This window comes from Lygodium microphyllum, chromosome 8 (assembly GCF_053477565.2).
Source record: "Lygodium microphyllum isolate KBCC chromosome 8, Lygodium_microphyllum_v1.1.10, whole genome shotgun sequence".
Lineage (NCBI taxonomy): Eukaryota > Viridiplantae > Streptophyta > Polypodiopsida > Schizaeales > Lygodiaceae > Lygodium > Lygodium microphyllum.
The window spans coordinates 122,439,425-122,463,485 of NC_141142.1; positions in this window are offsets into that span (position 1 = coordinate 122,439,425).

Here is a 24,061-nt window from a genome sequence, read left to right on the forward strand (position 1 = left end):
GTCCTATGGAGGAGGACGTGGTAACTCTAGAGGCAGGGGGATCCAAAGAGGTCGTGGTGGATGGCAAAGAGGCCAAAATGCAAACAGTAATGTTGAATGCTACTACTGTGGTAAAATGGGTCATATGGCTAAAGACTGCTATAAAAAGCAGAATGACATCATGAATGGAAAACTGCAACAAGGGAATTATGCATCTTCTAGTAGATAGGGTGATGACAGAAACGAGCATTTGTTTATGGTGCAGCACATGAACAATTCTGTGACAAGCGCAGAAGAAAGCAATGATGTATGGTATGTTGACTCAGGTGCATCAAACCACATGACAGTCATGCAGAATGGATGGAGGATGCAAGGAAAATGGAAAAACCAGGATTTGTGGAGACTGGTGATGATACTGCACATCCTATTGTGCAAATTGGAAAAATTCCTTTGTCTATGCAGGATGGGAAAAAGAAATACATTCCCTGTCCGATATATTTCATGTCCCGAATATCACCAAGAATCTGGTTTTTATTGGTCAAATGGTTGAGCAGGGCTTGCACGTCAGATTTAATCATCATGGATGCTTTGTTGAGGATATGAAAAATAAAGGTCGCTTGATAGCAAAAGGAAAGAAGAAGGGCAAAATGTTTACATTGGATGCAGACATGTCTGAATTGAGTGCAGCAATGTTTGCACATGGGACCGGTGTAGTTGCAGATATTGATATCTGGCATAAACGCATTGGTCATGTTAATGTACAGTGACTTAAATCAATGCAGGCCCAAAATATTGTTGCAGGATTGCCCAAATTCAAGGTTGCAGAAATGCATAAGGTATGTGAAGCCTGTCAGTTTGGAAAACAGGCAAGGAAACCATTTCCTAGACATGTTCAAGAGAGTGAGAAGCCATTGGAATTAATCCACTCTGATGTGTGGACTACTAAAGCTGCATCTCTTGGAGGCTGTCATTATTTTGTCACTTTTATTGATGACTATAGCAGAAAAGTTTGGGTGTATTTTATGAAAAAGAAAAGTGAAGTTTTTAGGCATTTCAAAACTCTTAAAGCTATGGTTGAAAAAGAAACAGGCCTGCAGATAAAATGCCTAAGGTCAGATGGAGGGGGAGAGTACCTCTCAAATGAGTTTGCAAAGTTCTTGCAGAAGCATGGCATAAAGCAGCAATATTCATGCAGTCATACCCCACAACAAAATGAAATTGTAGAAAGGAAAAACAGGCATATTGGAGAGGTATCTCGTGCCATACTCAATGAAAAAGACTTGCCAGATTTTTATTGGGCTGAAGTAGTTGCTACAACAGTCTACATAATGAACAGGACTCCCACTGTAGCAATACATGGAATGACTCCAGAGGAGAGGTATACTGGTAGGAAACCAGATATTTCTCATTTGAAAATTTTTGGTTGCATTGCCTATGTACATGTGCCAGATGAGTTGAGATCCAAGTTGGATCCAAAAGCTGAGAAGTGCATCTTTATTGGTTACTCTCTGCAGCAAAAAGGGTATAGATGCTATAACCCTTCTACTCGTAAGTTTACAGTGAGCAGAGATGTTGTTTTTTATGAGATGAGTAGCTGGTATAAATGAGTAAATGTGATTGATGATGTAGATGCACAAAATGGTAATGCTGCACAGAATTCACAGCAGCAGTCAAAAAATATTAGTGGACCTGGAGCGTCCTCTAGCAGTGGTTCACATTCTTCGTCATGGACAGGCAGATTGAGATTAGGAGAATCTTCTCAAAGCAATACAGATAGTGGTATGCAGGTATCACGAAAAGGAAAAGAGAAGGTTGATCAGCCCATGTTTGATGTGAATGCAGGTCACTCTTATGTGGATGGTGAATCCAGTGGCTCAGAACAGAGCATTGATGATGAGTTGGGTATTCTTTCTATTGTTACACCTGGAGTAAGGAAGACCAGGGATGTTTTGAGAGCACCTGGGAGTGAACCTACTTTGCGCAAGTCTACGAGAGCTAGGTATCCTGTGGATAGGCTGAAATATGATGGATTTACAGCCATTCACTATGCATATATGGTCAAAGTGATACAGGAACCAGAACCCACTTCTTTTGAGCAAGCCATGGGAAAAGAAAAATGGGAGAAAGCCATGGATGAAGAAATGGATGCCTTGGAAGCAAATGCTACATGGGACTTGGTACCTTTGCCTAAAGGTAAAAATGCAATTGGCTGTAAGTGGGTTTATAAGGTGAAGCACAATGCAGATGGTTCTGTGAACAGATACAAGGCAAGATTAGTAGTCAAGGGGTATGCACAAACATATGGCATTGACTATGAAGAAACATTCAGTCCAGTTGCAAGGATGGCAACCGTAAGAGCAGTCATTGCTATGGCTACATCAAAGGGATGGTCTTTACATCAGATGGATGTAAAGAATGCCTTCTTGCATGGTGATTTGCAAGAAGAGGTCTATATGGAGCAGCCACCAAGTTATGTGTATGATGTTCATCCTGAGTTTGTTTGCAGGTTGAAGAAAGCCTTGTATGGCTTGAAGCAAGTACCTAGAGCATGGTCTGACAAGATAGGACAGTATCTTGTCACTATTGGCTTTCAGATATCCAAGGCAGATTTCTCACTTTATGTGAGAAAAACAGAGAAAGGTATTATGCTACTTGTCATTTATGTTGATGATTTGATTATGACAGGTGACAGTGATGAAGATATCCTTCATGTGAAAATGCTATTGAAGCAGAAGTTTGAGATGAAGGATTTGGGAGAGCTGCGTTATTTCTTGGGCATTGAGGTGATTAGATCACCAAGTGGGATACAGCTCTTGCAGAGGCAGTATGGATTGGACATACTGTCCAAATATGGGATGAAAGGCTGTAAGCCTATTTCAGTTCCTTTGGAGCAGAATGTGAAGCTGAGCACAGATGCAGGTGGGCTTCTAGAAGACCCTATTATGTACAGACGCATAGTAGGAAGTTTGATTTATATGAGTATTACCAGGTCAGATTTGAGCTATGCTGTTGGATTGGTAAGTTAGTTTATGCAGGCTCCAAGGAAACCACATTTGGATGTGGCTAGACGCATACTCAGGTATGTGAAGTCCACATTACAGTATGGACTATTTTATGAGACTCGGGTTCAGATACAGTTGCATGGATACACTGATGCTGATTGGGCTGGTAGTATTTATGATAGACGATCTACCAGTGGATATGTGTTCTCTTTTGGGAGTGCTGCAGTCACTTGGAGCAGCAAGAAACAGCCTACAGTTGCCTTGTCCAGCACAGAGGCTGAGTACAGGGGTGCAGCAATGGCTGCATGTGAGGTAGCTTGGTTGCATAAGCTACTTTATGATATGCATCAGTCTACAGATGGGCCAGTTGTCATTTATTGTGACAACATGAGTAGTATACACTTGGCAAATAACCCAGTCTATCATGCTAGAACAAAGCACATTGAGGTGCATTATCACTATGTGCGAGAGAGGGTTTTACTAGGTCTTATTGATCTAGTTTATGTCAGCACAGAGGATCAAGTAGCTGACATATTCACGAAGGCATTGGGCGCAGAGAAGCTACGCAAGTTCGGAGACCTGCTTGGTATGCAGGAATTGGGATTGAGCTCAAGGGGGAGTGTTGAGATATCGAGCTCCACTCGTGATACGCCAAGGTGGCCGTTGTGTATTTATGTCACCGACTTGTCAGTTGCAGACGCGGTTGGTACATCGCCCATGAATAATAGCTACATGACAGCTATCCTTATCTACTCTAGTTCGTGGCTTAGTTAGTATGCCACCTTAGTTAGTTGAGTTTGGTTTAAGACCCATATATAGGGTTCTTCTATTTCTTTGTATGAGAGTTCTTTTGGCTTACACAACTAAGAAGAGAAAAACTGTTTTAGCCTCCACCTCTGTGTGTATTCCCCCATTGTGCAAGCAAGAAAGCTACAAGTGAGACTCCTTCCTTGTCTCCCACAATCTTGACATTACTGGTGCTGGCTAATCCATTAGTAGCCACTACAACAAGATTACCATACCGTGATGCCAGCTCATCAAAAACAATATCTTTGTTAATCAATGTCTCATGTGTAGACGGTACATAACACTTGTAAGCGGTCTTGTGCATAACCAAGGAACACACTCTTGACAGCTTTAGGATCCAATTTCTTCCTCTTTTCATTAGGAACATGCACATATGCAATGTTGCCAAATACCTTCTATGTCCAGCTTATGACTATACAACCTCTCATATGGAGTTACATCATGAATCCCTGCTGTAGGGGTTCCTTACGGCACATAGACATCAGTCACTACTGCTTTAGCCCAATAACCATTTGGAAAAATCTTCTCATTCAGCATAACTCTTGCTGATTCCATAAGTATCCTATTTTTCCTTTCTACTATACCATTTTCTTGCAGTGTATAGCTGCAAGTTAAGTGGTTTAGCAAGGTATGAGTCAAAGTAATTAGAGACATATTCTCCACCTCCATCTGATCTAAGACATGAAATTTTACAGCTCAACTCATTTTCAACATGCTTCTTGAAGTCCTTGAATGTATCAAACACATCATCCTTATGTTTCAGTACGTAAAGCCAAGTATACCTGCTCAAATCATCAATGAAGGGGATACATAGTAACGAGCACCACCAAACAAAGCATTATGAGATGGACCTGATACATCTGAATGTACCAACTGCAAGGGTTGTGAGCTATTCTGAACATGTCTCATAAATTGAAACTGTGCTTGCTTTCCAAACTGACATGCATCACATACATGTCCAAAGTCATGATACTTGAACTTAGGCAATCCAAGCACAATCGCCTCCTGTTGCATAGATTTAAGCTTTTGTACATTCACATGACCAATCCTCTTATGTCATATCTCAACATATCGTATAGTAACATCATCACGTGCAAACATGGCTACTTTCAATTCAGGAATTGACACATCAAGAGTAAACATTCTCCCATCTCTTCGGACTCTAGCAATTAATTTGCAACCATTACCATATTCTTCAACAAAGCATCCATCTCTATTAAATCTCACATGTAGATTCTGTTATGCCATCTGTCCAACTGACAAAAGATTCTTGGTTATTGTAGGTACATATAGTACATCATGCAGGCTCTTTTTCTTGCCATCAGGCATCAACAAAGGTACAACTCCTTTATGCTCAATAGTATGCTGGGTGTCATCCCCAGTACAAACATGTCCATGTGAACATGCAACCATCTCATCAAACCATTCTCATAAACAAAGGTACAACTCCTTTATGCTCAATAGTATGCTGGGTGTCATCCCCAGTACAAACATGTCCATGTGAACATGCAATCATCTCATCAAACCATTCTCCATGGGGTGTCATATGATTTGAAGCCCCTAAATCAATGTACCATCTCTCATCTCTGTTTTTCCTAGATGCATCCTTAGACAAATGTTGCATGGGAAACAATTTGTCACCTTAATCATCAGGAAGTCCACTAGACGAAGCATAATTTCCATGTTGTCTACCCTTGGCTTTCTTCTCAGCTTGCTTATTATGACAATCTTTGGCTATATGCCCATATCTACCGCAATAATGATAGTCCTTGTCCATGTTGGAATGATCATTTGACTGCCATGAATAATATCCAGCACCTCTACCATGGGATGATCTCCCCCTTCCTCTAAAGCTACCAAATCCATGCTAGCCCTATGTATTTGTGCCACGGCACGCATTTTTATGATGTTTTCCATAAGTATTTCGAGTGTCTCCTCGACCTCGAAAAGAGCCACAACCTCTGCTGCCTCTACCACGCTGGCTAGAGTAAAGAATAGTGTCTCTGCTTTGAGACGTACTAGAACCTGTACTTAGCCCAAGCTTAACTTCCTTATGTAGCAGCAAAGCAATCAGCTCATCCAAATAATCAAGGGATTCAACTCTCATAGAAATAGACGTATCAAATGCTTTATACTCTTTTCCAAGTCCACTCAATGTCACTGCAATCATGTCATCCTCAGACATTCAAGATCCAATGGTGGCAAGATGATCCGCTATGTTCTTGATCTCTGTAGTATAGGCCTAAATGCTTCTACCATTCCTAGACATGTTATTGAACTGTTGCTTCAGATGAATATTTCTTGCATGTGTTATATTTCCATAATTCTTCATGAGTATGTCCGATTCATCCTCTGGAGAACTGCATTCAATAATCTGTATAACCATAACATATTATATACATAAGGAAAACCAATGTAACACCTTGCATGCTCTCTTAGTCCATAGATTATGAGTGCTTTTTTGATCATTTGTCAGATTCCTTTCATGCATTTTAGGTTCAACCTCATCACTTGTACATAAGTCCCAATAACCTCTACCAACCAAAAAATTCTTCATACGAAACTTCCATAAAGAAAAAATTTTGTTGTCCATATTTTCTCCCACAATTTGAGTGATATTGTCAGTGCCTTAAGCATTTGCCATAGTTGCAGCTTAGGTATTTAGTGATGTACAACCTGTAAGTATCTGACTCCTTTTCCTACCGCTCAGGACCAATGTCCTACTATTCAGGACAACTTCCTGCAATTCAAGATAGTTTTCCTAACAATATACTTGCTCTAAATTGTATTCAAACAATGAAAAAACACAGCCAATGAGCATAAACCAAGCTCAAATCAGTTCAAAACATTCTATGGTAGTGGCAAAACATCCCAGCAACAAACTATTTCCATACAAGTATCAATGTTTGTATTGTATGCAAGTAGCAATACCAAATACAGCCAGCCCACTGCTATAACCAACTGTATTTTCTTTGTTAAAACAAGAGTATTTAGACCTCAAAACAGCCCCAAAACATCTCATTCACTTGCCACTCTATGCAGGAGTTGATACATGTCCAACCGGTCAGAATATATTGCATGTATGTCAAGTGAAGATGATAGGTATCCTTCTTGCAGAAAATAACCAGTCAATACCTTGGTATAAGCAGCAACAAATCAGTCACAAATTCGTACTTTCAGCACTCACAATATCCCAAAAAGTATCTACCACTCAAGTGGTATGATCTAAGCATTTGTCACTAGTAAATAAGCATAAAAGATACTTCAACCCTGTAGATATATTGTTTCCAAATTTAGGACAACAACCAGTTCACTGTTTCTAGCCTGCAAATAAGCTCCAAAACTAAGCATTTAACAATCCAATATCATGATCAAATGCATGATAATAAGGGCATATACATTGTTAGGATGAAATCCACTAGTGCTTGGAATCACTTGCTGTTTATTGCAGTAAATAGCCAGTCTACACAGGTCTGTGCTGAACATCTCAAAATCAATGAGGAATTTGAAAAAAAATTCTTCTGCAAAGTTGTAGACCACATCGAAATGGTCTAGGGTTCTAGGCCGTTTCTCCAAAAACCATTTTTGTAGCAATATATAGCTTCTGCAAAAAAACAAGCTGCATGCACAATCTCCTTTGATGATGTTTTCTTCAGATATGATGTCTTGATGTCAAATGGCCATTGCCAAGACTTCAGGCTTCAGGCATTCATGCTCTGATACTGTATTGAAAGAGAGGGAGAGAGAGAGAGTGGAATGGAAGATGAGCCTTAGCTCATTATTGTTGTTCTTCCATTATTCTTCCATCATACTAATTGAAAGAGACTTATACACATAGGTATGACTAACCAAGACTAACTATGGTTAAGTCATTGAGTACACCGACTTATTGAATATCACACACGTGTACAATTGTATCCACTTAATGTCAGTCACACACATAAAGATAGAATGACTGAAGAGTAACGGGAGCTTGATATTCTAACAATTGGATCTATGTAAACATTATGCATAAGATCAAAGGTTTCTAGATTGCATCAGACAACATATACATGCCAAGGGAAAGTAGTGGAGAATTTAAGAGGATTTTACTTTTTCCAATTAGGAAGTTCACAATATCTTTTGTTCCATTTGGTGGGGACCTTGCATCAGCCCCACATGTGAGCTTCTTTGATATCCAATCATTGCAAATGCCTAAAATCTTTATGTAGACTTCATCATTGATATCATAATCATCAACAAGCTCTTCCCAAGTCTTCATCACAGTGCTACTTTCTGGAATCGAAGCATTGAAAAGAGTGACTAATTACTCTTTTAGGACCTTATCTTGCTTGATTTGCTTAGCCCTTATTTCCATGTCAATCATATCTTCCTCATCGCATTTTTTTCTAAGAAAAAGGATATGACCTTCATTTATCTCCTCTTGTAGTGTAAGGATGTCTCCATCCTTTAAACCCACAAGGCAACGAAATGCAGCAAGAGAAGGTTGCCTTCCCTTTTTTCTCAAACTTCTCCTCTTGAGATATAAGCTCACCTCTAGAGTATCTCTTCATGATTTTGATCCAACTATCAAACATTTCTTCGGAGCTAACAATCATATGGCAATCTCTAGATGCACAATTTTCTCCAATGTATGCCACAAATCTTTGCAAAAGAAAGATCAAAATATGAGAGTGGAATTTTTGTGCCAAGAAGTGTTTAAAAATAGCTAAAAATTATGAATATTAAGGGAAAAATATTCAATATCAAAGGCGGTGGCTCGATCTAGGACGATTTTAAGCGCCAAAGTGCTTTAAAGGCGCCTGAGCAACACTTGTTGATTTTTCATAAATTTTCAAACAGTCGTGCAGGTTGACAAGAGTTACCGACCAATGCGGGATGCCGAGCCGGACGCCCAGGATTTTTTAGAGCTCAATTCCGAGTCCGGACGGGGAAATGGCCAAGAATTGGTCAAGATTTGAAGAGGTGGGTTGGGCCAAATGGTAAGTGACCCTTGGGGTCTTGGGAGGCATTTTATGCCCAAAAAAAATCATGGCATGAGGAGGAAGAAAAAAAACGTGAAGAAGAGGAAGAGAAGATGCACCCGAAAAATGCGCCATGTGGGAGGATGAGGGAGATGGGGGGCTGCAAGCAACCCACCCAACTGATCATTGGCCTTGTCTTCCTTCTCCCTGCTGGTCATATCGCCGCCTCTCGCCCCGTCAAATGGTGGCCTAAATGCTGAGATAGAAATCTAGTCTTTCTCTCTCCTCCCTCTCTCTCCCCTAAAGGTAGATTCATGTGGTGAAGAGGAAGAAGAAGAATGGATGATGGATGCTTGTCCAATGAAGACCGGATTGCTCCATAGTGCAAGAAGATTGAAGATTACTGAATGTGGACTATCATGAGCAGTAATGGTGGCTGGAAATCAGTCCCGAGATATGGCAAATAAAAAACCCGCAACCCGCAAAGAATGGTAATCTCATTTTTACAAAGGAAAATGGTGTTTTTATGCAATTTGCTTCAGGAATTCTTGTTCCCATGAGATGATTATGCATTATAATGTTGTTTTCAATGTCTTTCAACTGTTTATGCTCAGAAAATCAGAAAATCATAAGTGTTGTGGATGAAATTAGTAGTGAAAAACCCGTAAATATGCAAAATATGGGAAAATTGGGTGTTTTTGAGATATCAATGGAAAATATCATAAGACACACCAACTAAACTTGTTTTTTTTCTGCAAATGAACCTAAGGGCCACAACCCATAACTCATTTTGAACAGTCATTAAATATTGCAAAAAATACAAGGAAAATAGGAAAAATAAGAGAAAAATAGAGAAAAAATAGATTTTGAGTGCCGAAAATTAAGAAAAAATAAGAACCATGTTTGTGGATGTATGGGGGGTCTGAAGTATGAGGTTTAGCCTCAGTTCAGCCCTACCTCTATGTTTTAGTGGGTTTTTATGGCTTTTATGCAATAAAAATGTGGAAAATGAACCCTAAACCTATGCAATATGCACAATCCAAATGGGTGAGGGGGTTGGAGTGTATAAAAACCGTGTGAATGTTGAATGAAATGATGAAAAGCTTGCTGGTTTTTTATGCATACCATATAGATTGGATGATATTTAAAAATTAAGGACCTAGTAGCACGAGGGTTTCTCGGTGCTAGGTTCATGCAACGCCGCATACAAGTGATAGAGAAATTCATTGAAAGAACGCTTTTGCACTAAGCACCAATGCTGATTTTATTAATTGTTTGAGCACGTGGACATTCACAATTTGCATGAAGCATGAAATTTAAAATGTATCAGATAATACCTCCTGGATGCATAGCAATTGCTTTTTAGAGAAATATGACCAACGTTGAGTGAGTAAGGTTGTCCAAGCTATAGGCTAGGCATTGGGTCTAGGGGAAGAGAGTGAGGAAGCATGGTATATCTCCTGAATCATAAAAGAGAGAAGTTTGCGTTCGTATGTTATATATGTTTAGCGACGCATTGAGGGGCCAATCCCCAAGATGTAGGAGAGTCGCAGTGAGGTAGCGGCATTCAGCCGTTGGAGGACCTCCTATGTTTGTACTTCGGTCTATTTGGCAATGTGTTGGGACTCCCTCTGAGGAGTGTTAATTGGGTTAGAGTTGGACTACAAGACGTAGTACAAACGCAAGATGTTTAGGAAGATGATGTATGTGTCATCCACGTTCCTGGCCGTGAGGCTGTGGGGTTGTTGAGCTCATGATAGAGGTCCGACTAGTGCATGAGCCAGTGCCGGCCCATTTTAGGTCCCATCAGTGGTGCATGCCGGGAGCCGCTTAGAAGTGGCGGTCCTCGAATCTTGGTTGTCTAGGGACCAATTAGTAGTTTATGCCAAAGGATACTGAGATTGATCCGTTATTTATCGATAAGCATCGTCTAGTAGAAATCCAAAAGCAAGAGAGAGACGAAAGAGCTAGGTGACGTGCTGAAAATTTTAGGAGATATTCACCTAAGCGTAGCGGTGCTGAACCCTTACAAGGGGGTGGATCTAGTGGTCTTGGTGCCACAAGCAGTAGGTTAGGAGAAGGTGGAAGCTCTAGTGCTCCTCTTTCTTTCATAAGCCAGTCTACATCAAGTGCGGGAGATGCAACCCCACCATCCCCTATTCCTAATGCAAATCCAATTCTCGTCATGGCGCAACCTATTGCAATTCCTACAGGAACGATGGATTTGCTGGCTCTAGGTTACCCGCTACCCATTTTTAATGGGCTAGTTGAGGAAGATGCGGAACTCCATATCAGGGAGTTTCAAAAGCTGATGTTTAACTGTTGCATCCAAGAAGAAGGACATTTAATGATGTTCTTCAACATGACTCTCAAAGGAAGAGCTATCATATGGTATCATGGTTTAGAAGCCGGAACCATATTGAATATTGATTCATTTTATGGAGCTTTTCGAAGGGAGTTTGCCCCTGAACGGGGTGGGTAATATTGGTTGGTGTACTCAATGTAACCCGCCAAGAACCACACGAGGATATTCGTGCGCATGCGAAGAAAATAAAAGAGGTTTTCCGTAAGTTGGACACCTCTATTCCTATCCCTGCAGCTGCCCAATTGCAATATTTCCTACATGGTTTGGACTTTAACATCCAATTGCAATTGAGTAGTTTTGGGAGATACAGATACTGCCATTACACGAGCACAAGAGGTGGAATCCCGACTACAAGCAACCTATGCTTCTCGAGGCAATTCGAATATGGGTCTAGCATTGGGAAACAATATGGCGACGGTCAATGGCAGTGGTAGCCAAGGGATAGCGACGGCTAATCCTAATGGGAGAGAGAACATAATGCTAAATGTGCCTTTATTACCAGCTCCTCCTAGCATGTCGATGCCTACAGGCAGTCAAATGGCTCCAAATGGTGGAGGCCAGGCAGTCAATTCTAATACCGTGCATGTGGCTCAACAACCAGTGCCTAATCGAATTGTCAGGCCGATGGAAAGACAGGGTAATGATCAAGGCTACGAGTCGAGCGCTTCCAATGTTCTTGGCGAGGTTAAGGACATGATGAAGCATTATACTGACATGATTACAGAGCAGTATCGACAAATAGCCATTGATGTCAACTTTCTTAAAAAACAACAAAATTTGATAGGAAGTAGATACCCAGATGAGGGTGCACCTTCGAGGTTTAGCTACAAATGGTGTGGTGGGCAACATTATCCAAGAAATTGCCCAAATGTCAAGTGTGACATCTGTGGAAAATTCGGCCATTTAGCAGCCACTTGCTAGAGTAAGATTAGTTCCCTCCAGCGAGGTAGTCGGCAACCAGGGCCTGTTAATCATCGTGCGCAAGGAAATGATTCCCAGTGAGAAGACAGGCCTAAACAAATACTCCAACGACCAAAGACTACAGTAGAGGAGCTGCCTAGTGGTAGTGGGGTTAGTTTGATTGAGGCTGTGTACGTTAATGACGCTGAAACCTCTAATCTACGAGTTGTCCTTACAAGAGGTCAAAAGGGTAGAGAAGCTGACAAGGATAAGCTTGTCGGCGGAAACCCTAAACAAGGCGACAAAGAAACGCAAGTTTTGGATCTTGCTATGGAAGGGGAACCTTTGAAGGCTGTGGAGAGTAAAGCCGATGTTAAGAAGGATAAGGAACCACCAAAGAAGAAGGTGAAAGTTAAAAAAGAGGCAATAAAGCCAGTTCAGCGACCTAAAGAGCGGATGGTTTGGCGTGAAACGCAAATTAATGCCTGATGGACTTTAGGGTGATTCGTTTTGCAGGGCCTCCAAGTTACCAAGTATTACTTGGACGACCTTGGATCTTGCAAGCGGACTGCCAAGTGGATATACCGGCCGGTCAGCTGATATTCGGCAGAGGTGCCCAGCGTGTGGTGGTTGATGCCTTCCCTGAGTCTCCGTAGAGTGAGAGAGCTCCTCTATCTTCTACAGAATTGGAGACATTGGAGGATTTATCCGCCAGTGAGACATCATCGAGTGATGAGTCCAAAGAGGGATCCACCACGGAAGACATCTATGAGATCACTTTGAACGAGCCGATAGAGGCCCAAGATCACATAAGAGATGCAGATGTTATCGAGCTAGACCTTGGTACGCCTGATGAGTCACGACCAATCAAATTAGGTTCTATGCTCAGCACAGCAGAAAGGGAGGAGTATGTGTCCTTGATTCAAGAATTCCGCGATATCTTTGCCTGGAGTTATGATGAGCTGGGAGCATTCCTCCTAGTCTTGCTGTTTATACAATTCCGTTGAAAGAGGGCAATCGTCCTGTACCACAGAAAGTAAGACGTATGCCTTTTGAACTGAGGGACAGTCTGTTTGAAGAGTTACAGAAGCTTCGGAAAGCGGGTTTGATTTTTCCTGTGCAACACACGGAATGGTGTTCACCAGTTGTGATCAGAAAGAAGAAGAATAATCAAATCCGATTATGTGTAGACTTTAGGGAGCTGAATAAGCAGACAGTTAAGGACTACTACCCGTTGCCATTTATTGACCAGATTTTGGATCAATTAGCGGGTAGGGAGATATATTCGTTTATGGATTGCTTTGCAGGATATAACCAGATGGCAATTGTAGAAGAGGACAAGTTGAAAACAACTTTTATTACTGTCTTTGGTACTTTTGCGTACCATGTGATGGCCTTTGGTTTATGCAATGCGCCTGTTCGTGGCAACGAACAGCAGATAAGACATTCGGTGACATATCCCCTGAAGAGTTGAAGGTGTTTATCGATGACTTAGGGGCCGCCACTGTGAGAGAAAGGCAGTTGTTCATTTTAAGAAAATGCTTTGAGCGCTGTAGACAATTTTGCATCGCCCTAAACCCACAGAAGTGTGTTTTTGGAGTACCTTATGGGCTATTGCTGGGCCATGTGGTCAGTTTGATAGGCATTGCGACAGATCCCGAGAAGGTCAAAGTCATTGTTTCCATGGGTCCACCACGCACTCCGAAAGAAGTTCATAGCTTTTTGTCTTCGGTTGGTTATTATCGTAGATTCATAAATGCCTTGGCAGAAAGAACGTTGCTGCTTACAAATTTATTGTCCTTTAGTTGTTTGTTTGTATGGGGTGATCCCTCTAAGGTAGCTTTCGAGGATGTGAAGCAGGAGCTAGTAAAAGCTCCCGTTCTAAAAGCACCTAAAAGAGGTGAGGTGTTCTATATATTTTCAGCAGCCACCATGCATAGTATTAGCTGCTGTTTAGCCCAAATTTGGGAAGAAAAGTGGTACCATCCGATTGCTTTTGCTAGCCGGAAGCTGGGGGTATCCCAAATCAATTATACCTACATGGAGAAGTTGTGTCTAGCGATGGTCTTTGGGACCAAGAAATTCAGGCATTATATTCTCTATGAGAAAGTCGTGCTTTATACGAAGGCAAAGGGGCTTCGACTATTGATGAATAAGCTACAGTCGCCTGATCGTCTAGCAAAGTGGTTAATCACTTTGCAAGAATTTGATTATGAGATCAGGAGTAAGCCACCAAGGTTGCAAGGCATTGTGGAATGTCTTGTGGACTTTGGGGAGCCGAAAGAATCTGTGGGGCTGAAGGTAGTGACATGGAGTTGTTATTTAAAATAGATACGGCGTCTATTCCCTCCTGGTACGCGGCAATAACACATTATTTATCGACAGGAGAGGCTGGATCTGAATTATCTAAAGCTGAGAGAAGGAAAATTAAGCAGCAAGCATTAAAGTTTGCCTTGATCGCAGGTACACTATATCGGCAAGGGGTTGATGACATCTATCGCCGATGTGTGATGCCTGACGAGGTGCCATTCATTTTGGAAGAGTGTCATGATTCTGCTTGCGAAGGTCATTTTGATGGACGGCTTACAGCACAAAAGGCTTTAAGAGCAGGTTACTGGTGGCCTGCCATCTTCCAGGATGCGTTTGCATATGTTAAGAGATGCGATATTTGTCAACGACATGATAGTCGAGAGAATAGGAAAAGAACACTCACCCCTATTATGGCGAGACTTCCATTTGAGAAGTGGGGAATAGACTTTGTGGGTCCTATTACTCCGTCGTCAACTGCACAAAAGAGGTATATCATTGTAGCAACTGACTACTTCACAAAGTGGTTAGAAGCACATGCAACAAGGAAAGATGATGCTAAAGAAACTGCTAGTTTCCTTTTAGAGCAGATAATATGCCATTTTGGTCGGCCGAAAGAATTATGTCAGACCGCGGAACCCATTTCTTGAATAAGGTGATCAAAATCTTGACAGAGGCTTGGCAGATCAAGCACAACAAAATGACTCCTTATAATCCGCAGGCGAATGGGCAGGTTGAAAGTACCAACAAGCAGCTTGTGGGTATCCTATCGAAAGTCGTATCTGAAAAGAAACACAACTGGGATAAGAAGCTGATGTGGCAGTATGGGCATATAATACCACGTTCAAGGGAGCCACTGGCCACATGCCATTCAAACTAGTTTATGGTGAAGAGTGTGTTTTACCCTTGGAAATTAAGTTGCCGACCATTAAATTTGTAGTAAACCATTCTTTGGGTAATGAGGACGCCCTATTAAAGCGATTTACGACCTTAGCACACCTAGATGAACTTAAGTTGCAAAGCCTATTACAACAAGAGGTGGCTAAATGTCGCATGAAACAATTGCATGATGTGAAAGCAAAGAAGTATACCTTTAAGAAAGGACAACTGGTTTTATATTATGATGCATGTAGGGAGCTTTTCCCAGGAAAATTGGAGCCTAAATGGGATGGACCCTACAAAATCGTTAGGTTAGGGAAGAATAAGTCTACAACCCTATTAGCTGATTTACAAGGAGTGGAGTTTAAGAATGAGGTTAATCTTAATAAGATTAAACCTTACTATTTCTAAGTCTGCTAATACAAAGGAAATGCATTGCAAGTCCATGCTAGGAATGATTTGAGACCTGTGGACGAGCTTAAAAGTTGGTTGATGGGTCGGTTAATCCCTTATTTGGAGCACCCATATCTGGAGCAAAGATACCATCAGGGGAAACTCATTTGGTGGAGCAAAGGATATAAGGTGATTGAGCAAGAGGACGGAACTTTTGTGTGGGAGATTAAAGTCTTTTGCCATCACTGTCTGGGACTGTTGACGAGTATCCCTGTTGAGTTCAATGAAGAAGGTGGGATGGAGTCATCAGTTCATTCTCTCAACATGCTAAACTTTGATTACCATAATTACGAATAGAGGAGTTCGCGATGGCAGGTTGTGTAAACCCATTATGGACGTATACATTATATTTTGACGGAGCGTCCAGGGGCCCTAACAGAAAAGGAAGTGTGGGAGTAGTAATCCGAGACCCCCGCCGAAGAGTTACGATGAAGTTGGCTGCTTATGTCGGGGTAGGATTCACTAACAATATGGCGGAGTATAAAGCCTTGATTATGGGACTGTATATTGCCAAGCAAGGTGGTATTCATTGATTGTTAGTAAAAGGGGAATTCCAGTTGATGCTGAATCAGCTAGATGGGACATACACAGTGCGGAATCCCATTCTTTGTATGTATCATCGGACTGCGATGACCCTACTTGAGGAGTTTGAGAGAGTGTCTTTTCAGCTGATCCCGCGTTACTGGAATCAGTTTGCGGATTCATTAGCAAATCTTGCTTATGAAGAAGACCTCTTCTTTAATTTTGGTCCTAGTTTGGATATATGTGATCAATGATGAAACAGGACCCGGTCGCTTGTGGGGGATGTTATTAGAACATGCAATATATGGCAGACGATGGTTGATATGGGTGATGCAAAGAGTAGCCGAGACCAATCTACCGTTATTATCTAGGACCCATAGGTTGATTAGACATCATATTATGTGTACGCCTCTTTCTATCTATGCAAGAGGGATGGGTCATAACCTCATGCATTTAGTTTAGGGCTACGAGCCTGTTTTTCCTCCTTGGAAAGGAGCTTATGATTGTGTATTTGTGCTATTCCGAGGACGGATGTGTAGGTGCTACTGTGTTTTAGTTCATTAGGCCAAGAGGGCCAATTCAGTTTTGTAGTGAAGTGTTTTATTTCATTAGGCCAAGAGGGCCAGTTGTATGTTTAGTGTAGGTGCGGTTAATGGTTTCTTGTTTGAGTTTTGTGCTAGACAGGTTTGAAGACGAGCTTGGAAGGAGCCTTTTGCTGCGTGAAAGATTCTTGTGGCCCTATCTAGGTGATATCTTTCCTTTATGAGTACTGTGGTTGTTTGTTATACGTGGTTGAGTACTTGTTAAAGGGGTTGTTCGTTTTTTGTTGGGGACCGGCGGCCAAGGCATGAAGTCTCGAGGTTTCGGTTTAGTATGTTTGAGAGAGGTCTGAGTAGTCGTTGCCTCCTGTAAAGACGTTGTCAGGCATCGAAAGACCTGTTTTAGAAGGGAGTCCTCGTGACCCTGTGCCGCTAGCCTACTAGGCAGCCGTTCTAGGCGCTCTTGTTAGTTGCGAGGCCGTTAGAGAAGCCTGCCAGAAGAAAAAATAAAGATGATAAAGGGGAAAAAAGACCCTAAATATCTGACAAGATAATAAATATAAATACAAAGGTGTGTAAAAAGGGGTTCTAACCCCTATAAAAATAGAAAAGAAAAGAAAGAAAATTTTATAAGCAGTTGATCATCGCCTTGCGAAGGCCTGGTAGGTTTTTGGGGACAAGACCCAGGGCCGATACCTTGTCTTCCTAGAGGTGGCTTCTTGCTGAAAAAAAGAAATTAATTAAGAAAGGTTGGAGCAAAAATAAAAGTGAGCGTTAGAAAAGGATTAAGTTTCACCTTCCGAGGGCTTGGTAGGTTCTTGGGTATCGAGACAGGTCTTGAGGCCGATGCCCGGTTCTCCTTGGGTCACTATGCTTAGCTCCCTCCTTTTTACATACCCGAGTATGTCACTCAAATAAAGCCCTAAAGGAAAAGGTGCTGCAAGAAAATACTTCTTGAATCAGGCTATAGGAGTCCTCGCCTAGTAGGAGCTCCTAGTGGTGTTGTCCTTAGTTGGTAGGTAGTTCAGACCACCACTTAGGGCAACCTCTTTGACAGTTCTTTTTAGTTTGGATGTGTTGGAGCAATTGGTTAGTGACTCGCTTCGGATCTTCTCTTAGATGATGCTAGGCCTACTCCTTGTGGATGTCATGCCTTGGTTTTGTCAGGGGGTAGGGGAAGCATTGTGTTGAGTTTTATTGCATATTTATTTTGTATCAGCTTGATGCTTCCTTGGTTGTTTATGTGCAGATCTGTTCGTAGATTCAACGGGCTGAGTCGCCCTATACCGTGGTCGCCAATGAGAGCGGAAATTTGGTGCCGATAAGTGCTTAAAAATAGCTAAAATTTATGAATATCAAGGGAAAAATATTCAACGTCAAAGGCGGCGGCTCGATCTAGGACGATTTTAAGCGCCAAAGTGCTTTAAAGGCGCCCGAGCGATACTTGTTGATTTTTCATAATTTTTTAGACAGTCATGCGGGTTGAAAAAAGTTATCGGCCAATGCAGGATGCCGAGCCGGACGCCCAGGATTTTTCAGAGCTCAATTCCGAGTCCGGACGAGGAAATGGCCAAGAATTGGTCAAGATTTGAAGAGGTGGGCCAAATGGTAAGTGACCCTTGGGGTCTTGGGAGGTATTTTATGCCCAAAAAAAATCGTGGCATGAGGAAGAAGAAAACAAAATGTGAAGAATAGGAAGAGAAGATACGCCCGAAAAATGCACCATGTGGGAGGATGAGGGAGATGGGGGGCTGCAAGCAACCCACCCAACTGATCATTGGGCTTGTCTTCCTTCTCCCTGTTGGTCATATCACCACCTCTCGCCCGTCAAATGGTGGCCTGAATGCTGAGATAGAAATCTAGTCTTTCTCTCTCCTCCCTCTCTCTCCCCTAAAGGTAGATTCATGTGTCCCCTAAAGGTAGATTCATGTGGTGAAGAGGAAGAAGAAGAATGGATGATGGATGGTTGTCCAATGAAGACCGGATTGCTCCATAGTGCAAGAAGATTGAAGATTACTGAATGTGGACTGTCATGAGCAGTAATGGTGGCTGGAAATTAGTCCCGAGATATGGCAAATAAAAAACCCGCAACCCGTAAAGAACGGTAATCTCATTTTTACAAAGGAAAATGGTGTTTTTATGCAATTTGCTTCAGGAATTCTTGTTCCCATGAGATGATTATGCATTATAATGTTATCTTCAATGTCTTTCAACTATTTATGCTTAGAAAATCAGAAAATCATAAGTGTTGTGGATGAAATTAGTAGTGAAAAACCCGTAAATATGCAAAATATGGGAAAATTGGGTGTTTTTGAGATATCAATGGAAAATATCATAAGACACACCAACTAAACTTGTTTTCTTTCTGCAAATGAACCTAAGGGCCACAGCCCATAACTCATTTTGAACAATCATTAAATATTGCAAAAAATACAAGGAAAATAGGGAAAATAAGGGAAAAATAGGGAAAAAATGGATTTTGAGTGCCGAAAATTAAGGAAAAATAAGAACTATGTTTGTGGATGTATGGGGGGTCTGAAGTATGAGGTTTAGCCTCAGTTCAGCCCTACCTCTATGTTTTAGTGGGTTTTTATGGCTTTTATGGAATAAAAATGTGAAAAATGAACCCTAAACCTATGCAATATGCACAACCTAAATGGGTGAGGGGGTTGGAGTGTATAAAAAGCGTGTGAATATTAAATGAAATGATGAAAAGCTTGCTAGTTTTCTATGCATACCATATAGATTGGATGATATTTAAAAATTAAGGACCTAGTAGCACGAGGGTTTCTCGATGCTAGGTTCATGCAATGCCGCATACGAGTGATAGAGAAATTCATTGAAAGAATGCTTTTGCACTAAGCACCAATGCTGATTTTATTAATTGTTTGAGCACGTGGACTTTCACAATTTGCATGAAGTATGAAATTTAAAATGTATCAGATAATACCTCCTGGATGCATAGCAATTGCTTTTTAGAGGAATATGACCAACGTTGAGTGAGTAAGGTTGTCCAAGCTATAGGCTAGGCGTTGGGTCTAGGGGAAGAGAGTGAGGAAGCATGGTATATCTCTTGGAAATACGCGAATCATAAAAGAGAGAAGTTTGTGTTCGTATGTTATATATGTTTAGCGATGCATCGAGGGGCTAATCCCCAAGGTGTAGGAGAGTCGCAGTGAGGTAGCGGCAGTCAGCCATTGGAGGAGTGTTAATTGGGTTAGAGTTGGACTACAAGACGTAGTACAAATGCAAGATGTTTAGGAACATGATGTATGTGTCATCCACGCTCTTGGCTGCGAGGCCGTGGGGTTGTTGAGCGCATGATAGAGGTCCGGCTAGTACACGAGCCAGTGCTGGCCTGTTTTAGGTCCCATCAAAATAGTGAGCATAGAACAAAAGAAAGATCAACACACTAATCTTCACAAAAAGACAAGGTAAGCTTATATGTGATTACCTGCCATGGTACTCTTTGAGAGCTTGTCTTAGAAAGCCCTTGATGAGGTTTTGGTGGAGAACCAAATGCATCTCTTAATTGTTGAAGTTGCTCAACATAAGGGGCATTCTTCATAACATTATGTGATTCCATATTTGTCATTCATGAAAGCTCAATGCACATTTCTGGACAATGAATTAATATTCTAGCATTTCTCGTCCAGGTGTATAAATGCTTGGTTGCTAGACAACGTGTAGTATTACTATGAATATATATCTTTGCTACATGAATTGAGTGAAGCCTAATATAATCCAATAACTATAAGTGTCCAACTTATTAGCATCCACCTCATCACGATGCATGGGTCTCTTCTCATTGTTGTCTTGTACAAAAGGCATAAGATATGCTGTTGTTGCTGGATTCATGGGATTCTTTATGAAAGACATGGTTAGCTTCTCTACATAATCCCAACACAATGACCTATAAGCATACAAAGGAGGTGCCTCATAGCACCTATCAACGAGAATAGGAAATTGTGTTGTTGGATCAAATGGAAATAATTTTTCAAACATGTGAAATCCCGATTCTTCATTCTTTCCCTTCTTCTTAACTATCTCAAGAAAATCGAATGTTCTTTCTACTCCCTTGACCTCAAGAGAAATTATTGGCTTTGTAGGTGTAATATCTAGCATGGTAGGTAAAGTGGCATCATTGTCAATAGTGTTAGCAGACATACTAACAACAAGAGCTTGTGACAAGGAACTTTGTTGAGGTGATTTTGACTTTGAGCTTGTGGGATTCGGTGAATTATTTCCTTCTTGAGGAGTAGATGAAGATCTCAAGTCTATTTGTTTATCTTGGAGCTTCATTATTTTGTTGGGGCGATCACCTTTGCTTGATGGGGAAAGTAGCTCACTATTTTGGACAGCTTGGAATGTTGATATAATGTCTTCTGTGCCCTTGCCTCTTCAAATAAGGTCCATCCCATTGTTTTCAAACAGTATTCTTCGTCCTCTTTAATACAGGCAAAGTGAAATGACAAAGGATCAAGTTTGTATACTACATTTTTTCCCTTGATCTTAACAAGATTACATGGTTTTCCCTCTTTCCTAGCACATCCATCTGTTATCTTCTCTATGACACCATCTTGTTAAAAAAATGCAATATCGCTCTTTAAAGTAAATAAGAGAAAATTTTCAGCCCTTTTTCCTTGACTATCATAAACATCCACATACCATGGATACACAAAATCACCACTAACTCCATCAATGGTTTGGGTCTCCTTTTTGGATGTGCTATCTTTCTTTGCCATTGAATAGTTATACGAAGAGAAAATGTTGTCAAACAAAAGTAGATTTAAAAATATTCAATATTCACAAAACCCAAATAAATGTATAAGATTTCTAGGTTGAAAATTGAAAACACAACAACACAATATTTTACGAAACACAAGACAAATGTACTCCAAAGGGACTCTTCCATAAAATGAAATATTGAAATTTAAGATTAAGTGTGGTATGAGATCCAACCATAAATATATGTGCTTATGTATCAAATCTCATGGATTATTCTAGCCCTAAGTTAGCATTAATTATGTTTCTCTTCCAAGAATCATATAGTAAAAACTTTGCCATGGACTTCGGTGAGAAGATCAAATTCTATTAATAGTGAGACTTGACCATGGGCTTAACCAAATGGTCAAGTGATAATGAAATGTTGAGTATGAGTGTGGTATGAGATATAACAAAAAATCATTGTGGTTGTGTAGAAAATATCATGGATGATTTTGTCCCTAAGTTAACATTGGATTTCTTCTCCATGTAAGTTTCCTATGCAAGGATCATACTCCAGGAACTTTGCTAAGATTTTATGCCATGTGGTCAAATATTATTTAATCAAAGAATGATATTTAGTCCAATATGAGATCCACCCATATATCAATGTGGTTATGTAGCAATCTCACGATTCCATTTGGCCTAAAGTTAACATTTTAATTAGTGCACATGTAAGTTTCCCTTGAAGGAGCTATATTGTAGAAACATTGTCATTGGTTTTAGCCATGTGGTCAAATCATATTTAGTCATAAGACTTATCTATAAGATTAGAAACTTTGCCATGGTTTTTTTCCATATGGTTTTTAAGGGCTAGTTAAAGAGAGGATGCAATTTATTGTGATATGAGATTCATATATAAAAAAATATGGCTATGTAGCAAATCCCATAGATATCAATATAAGATAATGTGAAAAACATTTGAAAGGTGGAGATTTCACAGTGAAACCTATTATAAACTGGTTTTAACCGTATGGCCAAATTTAGTTTCATAACCATATGAAGAAAGTGATTCATTTGCTACAACATGTTATGAAATTGGATTTGACTATATAGCCAAATATTGTTTTATAGTGGAATGAAAAAGTGGTCTCATGGTTTGCAAGATGTATGAGATTAGATTTGATCATATGGTCGAATGAAACAAGAATGGGAGATTCTTGGATGCTAGCATTGATAATAAAATAAAAGATTTGACCATATGGCCAATTTTTATTTTGTAGTGGAATGGAAAAAATTGGCTAATTTGTGGAAAAATGATATGATATTTATATATGAACATATAGATATGAAGTTATGAAAAATTGAAATGAAATAAATGGATTATGAAAATAATGTGATTTGTTTGTTGCATGACAAGTTTTGACCACATGGCGAAACTTCCTATAAATATAGTAGGTAATCAAGGAGTTCCAAGTAGAACATGGTCTTCCTTTTTGAAGATAATATAGAAGATGTTTTTCTTAGAAGATTTTTCCATACAGCCAAATCTAGCATACCCAAAATTTGTGTGATCGAATCCACCATAGATTTAGTCTTAATTTTTTAGGATCAATTCCCAAAAAAGTGGTTTGTTTGTTGCAAGACAAGATTTGACCACATGGCCAAATTATAGAAAGTAAGGAATTATAAGTAGAAACTAGTCTTTCCTTTTGGAAGTAAGTAAGGGTTGATAATATAAGAAATCATTTGACCAAATGGCGAAAAGTCATTCTTGTAGTAGAATGAACAAAGTGGTTGATTTGTTGCAAGATATTGTGATACTAAAAGAGTCCTTATTTTCGTCAAGAGATAGCTTAAGGAGAAGATTTGGCCTCATGGAAAAATCTCACAATATATTGGAAAAATTTAAAAATTACACCTTATATTATAAGAAATTGTATTGAATAAAATAACAAAATTCACTTTTTATATTGTAAGAAATATTTTGACCATATGGTCTAATCTATAGATTGATGAAAGATCATGATATGTGTTGTTAGAAGATCAAATTACATCATATGGAAAAATCATATTGAGTATTGGTAAGTGTTGTATAGCCATATTCTTATTGAAAAATTATAAAGAATGTAACCATAAAATCTGATGGAAATGCTTTTACTATGAAAATATAGTATAATAGAAAGTTCTATATGGACAAAATTCTCTAATATTACTTAAGGATACAAGAAATATAAGGCTAGATTTAGTCTTGAGAAAAAACCTTAAGGTATATAGCATCACAGAATAGAAAGAAAGGTTAGTATTTTGAAAGCACTCATTGATAAAAACATTACACAAACCATTTATTCCATATTCACATCCAAGAGAGTTTTTTCAACATTACACAAATCATATATTTCATATTCATAGAAAAAAGAGTATTTTGAACAGTGCAATAAATCATGTTTTTCATATTCATATCAAAGAAGCTATCATTTGCAAGGTAGTGGACAACAAAAAAGATAGGTGCTTCAGGAGATCAATCAAGCAATCGAGAAGAAGAAGAAGACATTGAATTCTCAAGAGTGAGTGCCTAATCTCATTGTTACGAAAATAAAGATTGCATTTAATTTTTATACATGATTCATATTTAGAAAA